Below are 6,000 nucleotides of genomic sequence, written 5' to 3' on the forward strand. Positions count from 1 at the left end.
TCGCGAGACGTGCTCATTGAATCATTTTATCTAATCGAAGTAATCAAAAAATTGCACGAATCAGTATGTTTGATCTATCAACGATATCTTCTCACGAAAATCATTATAAACTAATTATTGTATTTTCGCGCTGATGTATTTCATCGTGCCTTTATGCTCGTCTAAATCGTGACTAATAAATACTCGAGCGAGATCTCTCTTAAAAGTTGTTGATTTAGATATGATTTAACAAACTAAATCTCGTAAGTAATTTGAAAGTTTCATTAAGTGATCGTTAAAATCGTAAGTGATTGCTCACGGCCTACCGGTGCTTGCAATTTTACGCGTGATACCATTGCTCCTGCAGCAAGGTCATTATTACGCTCCATTCCAATCCAATTTCCGCTTCGTTATTCGCACGGAACTGAGACGAGAAAACGACTCTGGTTCCGGTAACGATCATGCGAAACTTTGTAACAAAAAAACGACTCCACAGACATGCCTCGCTCATGATCAAATTAATGTCTTGACATTAGAAGAATTAAATCATAGCCAATTTAAGTTCAGCGATTTGAAATCAATCTGTAATTTGAGGGGATAAAAAGAGGGAAGGGACACATATTACACACTCAGATACGCGTAATATAAGTCTGTGTCCAGTCGATTGCAAATCGGTTTGTACACTTTTTATCATCGAATAAAGTTGCGACACTTCAAGCTGTCAGAATTAAAAGCCACTGCTGACATATACGTGCAGTAATAGGTTATATAAGTATATAAAAATTACTTCTTAAAATAATGTTCTCTTAATTTAAAATACATAAATTGTTTCTTCTAAATTTCACAAATGTCACGCTCTGTCACTTCGGCTCTTGTCATAAAATTACAGCGATTACAGCGCATACACGTCAGCAGTGAATTTCACTTCTGACAACTTCTAACGTTGCAAGATTGATCGATGAAAAATGGATAAATCGATTTGCAACTTATTATATGTGTTACAGATTAACATTGTAACCATTGTTAGATTAATTAAAGGTTTGCTTAGATTTGTGTGTATACGTGTGGGTATGTGAAAGTCAAATTTAACTTTACTCAATAGAAACAAATGATTTATCAATCAAGTAATCATCGTCGAAGTCTATGGTACTTTATTTGAGTTTCCAGCGACGCTCGTATGCCTTTATCGTAGAAAGTGGCCGACCTACCATCGAAAAAAGCAGAGAATCAAATCGAAAACTTTAATCCAACCCAGTTACAATTATCTGATAATCAAAATGTCTTGGTTAACAATGCACTTTTTATTCATTCTCATTCAGTGACAAATGTTAAGCGTCACATCGTGGACAATGCGAAACCTTCGGGAAGATTGAACGAGAGCGGGTCGTACAGCGGAGACTCGCTTGATCGTACCGGTAATAGCTTCGAAGACAAGAAATTTGAAGCGAAATGGTCTCTATCCGTGATTACGGCAGGTAACATGACACGACACTTAACAATGGCTCGATCAAAGGTCCAGAATTTCCCATAAGTCTTGCTCGTGCTTGCGCAACCTTTCGAAATATTCGATTGTTATGGAGAATTACTGCGGCCGATCCGGCGCTAAATCGAACGGTACCTGCAACAAGAAGCATGTAAACGAGTAACCGTGTCGTAACGACACCGGCGTCCGTGGTCTACGGGTCGGCAAAACTGAAATCGAATTAGCCTATTTCCAGCGTGCTGGCAAATAAAGGTTCGCACTTATCTCTCTGCGCGTGAAACACGTATTCGCACGGGTGCGACTGGACAACAACTTTCGATCAATGACGTGACGAGTGCCTTCATGGAAACACATGACCGGCAACTGACAGCGATACAGTATGACAGTAACGCTACGAAAAGAGTAGAGAAGCGCACTTTGCGTGGAGAGGAATGTCGAAACGAGTCTCTGTACGTCGCGATGAACGACAACACCTGACGACCGTGTCAACGATCTGTTTTAGCTCGTTTCAACGCGTGCAGAAATCTATATTGAGAAACTGTGATGTAAATGTTTCAGCAAAACAGGCTGTCACGCTCGAACGGGGACGTTAGTTGAGATGGCGTCAATTAAGAGGTTTGCGACATTCCGATACTTGATATATAATCAATACGCTCGTGATTGATATTTATGTATGTGTACATAATGCATGACTTATGGAGTCAACTAAATGGAGTATATTGACTTTTGATTGGAAGCTTGAGAAACAGTGTTCAGAGTGTTATCGTATGTTTCGCGAAATTCGACGACTTAAAAAACAACGAATAAATTGCTTTCATTATTGCGATGTTAATTGTTCTAATCAGTTATCGTGACAATTAATTTAATCGCTGTTTCTCTCTCTCTCTCTCTATCTATCTATCTATCTCTATCTCTATTTCTATCTCTCTCTCTCTCTCTTCCAAGTGCTCCCAATACATTTTTACGAGAATTTATATTCCACTACGTAAAACTATTTTTTTTCCGTAGAAAGCAATAACGCAATACAGCTGCGTGATGAGCAAGTAAAATCACGAAGGCACGATTTAAGTATTGATTGCGCGAGAATTGATATCGATATTCTGTTTTTCTATGCGCCCTATTAGTGTATTGGAATGATTCGATTGAGTAAGTTAACACGTAGCAATTGCGATCCGCTGAAATTGCATAACAACGAATTCCTTCAGATAGCTATTGATTTGATCCAGCTATTTGATTGCAACACTAATACGTTACGAGCGATGAATATATGTCGCTAGTATTAAACATAGATATTAATTACGTATGCGCGCGATTAGGTCGCTTGCGATACTTTGCAAAAAATTAAATAACAATTTAGATACAAATGTGTACATTCTATATAAATTTCACTTACTCGGAAAGAAGAGAGGAACTGAGCGCGACTGAGCCTGTGAAAGGTAAGGTAGAATTCTTATCAACGAGTTGATACCTTTCGTATGAAGACGGAAACACCTTCCATTTTAATTCTTAAGCGATTTACCTCCGTTGAGATCAACTTGTTATCTTGAACTAATAATTCTGCAACGTTTTGCGGAGTTTTCTCTTTTTATTCGAATCTGTTGAAGAAACAGACATATGTCTAATTTGTATAACGATATATTTTCTCATAGTTTGTAGTCAATTAGTATCGTTTGATGGTAGTTCATTATCATGGCACGGTAATATAGAAACTGCTGCCACTCTTGATTCTACCTCTCCAGCGTACTGACTGATGGCGATACTTTCAAATCCATCCACGGTCGGTAATTCGATCCTTCAAGCCTGCTGATAGTTCCGGATATTTTTTTATAAAGTTATAAAGATATTTTTAATGCTACATTTTTACTCGTTTTTGAAAAAATCAATCAAATATTTAATTTTAAAATTAGCTTTGATATTAATACAAAATACAACAAACATAAAAATTGGAATAAGTGAAACATTAAAATATAGCGAATGAGAACGTAAAAAAATTATTGATGTTAAAAATATATACGTGAGAATATACCTTTTCTATCATTTCCTGTTAGTATTCGTGTGTCAGCAAAGTATATTCAATGATGACGAATTGTTAGGTAAAAACAACTTTTTACCACGTCATTCACCTCTAGGAAGTGGTCCCTTGTTCACCTTTAGCTATATCCTGCATCGTATAATTAGTACAACAGGACGTTTACAGTGACTCACGAAATCGCGACAGTTCGCCCTATTCAAGTTCGTAAATTTACTTCGCAGTAATCGTCACCGTCGTTTCCGGTATTTCATATTGATGACGCTCTCGAGAGTCATTACTGTATTCTCTGAGGCGTGAATTTTTAACAGACATGTGTTGAATATGCACAACACGAAGAACATTATCTTATTAATTAAACTAACACTAGTATTTTTACGGAGTTTACAATATGTATTATGGAAACCGACAAACATTTGTTTTCTTCTTACACAATAAAGAACTGTAAAAAAAAATTCTAGATTAAATTAAATATGAAAGAGAAAGTACTTACACGTCATTCTATCGCTAATTTAAAGAGATGGCTGTGTAAAGGTAAACATTTACTTAATTAATTACAACGAGAACTAAGCAATAAGATTTTTTCGTCGATTTTGAAATCGTCGATCACGAGTAACGTTATAAAAAATGTCTCGACTACACGTGTCATTCATTTTCATCGATTTACGTAATTAAACCTGTACAATTAATCACCGATCTTAGCACATAGATATAATGACATGTTAAGAATAGCATAATCCATGTACATAATAATGAGCCTTGTGCTAGTACATTAATCGTGCATCTTCCTGTCTTACAGAGATAAAATTAATTGCCGCGTGGAAGAATTTTGCGATCTCACGACGACTGTTTGCATACAAAAGAATTGGCCGCGTTTTGAAAGAAAGAAAGCAACAATTCGGTCAATGTCGTGTGGAAAATTTGCGCTTTACGGTATTTTACACATTTTAACGATATAGTTATATCATAATTGTTTCTTATTCAATATAAGATTAATTATTATGTTTAATATAAGATTAATTATTACGTTGCTAATTAATCATATCGTTCAACTTAAAGTAATATTCATGATGCGAATCCGGATATATCGCGTTTTAAATTGACATTGAAGCCAATCTTCATTGCTATAATTACTGGCAATTTAACCAATAAGCACGCCACACGTATGAACTCTGCGTCTTATCTTGGTCTTGACCTTTATAAAGCCGCTGCAAAATTATAGCAAATTTTACTTACTGGCCAGAAACACCTCTCTCGCTGGACCAAAAAGATTTTGTTCTCGATTAGTTCCCTTGTGCCAAAACTTTTTATATGTTTCTGCATTTACGATTTCCGAGGAATATTAAATCGAGATTGAAAGAAATCATTGTTAGAAAGCGCAAAGAAATGAAATTAATTAGTTAATGTAGAGAAATATGCACTGTAGGTGCATATTTTACTTCAAGATTTATGTCAGGCGATATTGTACATCAAGATCGCGTTAGCAAATGCACGTTGAATGAATTAATTCAATTTCACACAATTGCGGTGGGTTAAAATTAATTACAAATGAGGGAATTCACGGGGGATTCACGCTAACAGTCAGCGGAGAAGATTACAATGAGGAGTATTACAAACTTATCCGTGCGAATTTTAATGACTCTATAACATTACACAATGTCGCGATGTGTCGTCGTTAAATGGAGTTTTAGCCTTTCTTCACGATCTCTCGTTTGTGCCGCATCGAGTCACACGGCACACATATCACGTTGCGCGTATATAAAATAGCAAAAAAAAAGAAAAAAGAAGGTTTGTTCTTACTCAATCGGCATGATTCAGAGACGTACGCGGGGTCGTGAGTACCAGGCGACAAGCAGTAATCTTGTTAATGACTATGTAATATTTCGAGGAAATCGTCTTAAGCACGCGGGTTGAACAGCGACACACGAAAAGTCCCATACTCGGATGGGAAGGCAATTACGCATCACGTCGAATACCTTCGATATGATCCTTTACCCTCACAGTCCGGATAATTTTTTGGATGATTTTTTTACGGTCTTTAAAGTAGAACTTTTTCATATACATTAAAAAATAGACTAGCAAAAAACATAACATCCTCTCCGCGCCAGTATAGTGGCTTCCTGGATTGTACAACTATTTCTTCAAATTGATTTTTTTTCGTATTTAATTATACAGAAATCTCCTTATTGTAAGGGTTAAGATAAAGAGAAGGTATCATAGTTTCAGTCATTTGACTCTTTTATTTCAATTACTTTAACGTTATTTGTAACAATACAATATGCATTGATACACTTAAGTAGTCTAGCAAGCGAGAAGCTTGCAACATTTTTCAATTTAACAGTTTCAGAACTGGTAGAAAAAAATTGCCTGTTTTGACGATTTTTATTTATTCCACTGAGAAGAAATATGTTGCACAAGCTTCACACTACCGGCTACATCGCGAAAAATTTACGTTCATAAAGTCAATTGTACAATAACAATTTCAAAACAATAACAATCCCAACTTACT

This window comes from Odontomachus brunneus, unplaced genomic scaffold, assembly GCF_010583005.1.
Source record: "Odontomachus brunneus isolate Ranch 3 - 2012 unplaced genomic scaffold, Obru_v1 Obru_scaffold_018, whole genome shotgun sequence".
Classification (NCBI taxonomy): domain Eukaryota; kingdom Metazoa; phylum Arthropoda; class Insecta; order Hymenoptera; family Formicidae; genus Odontomachus; species Odontomachus brunneus.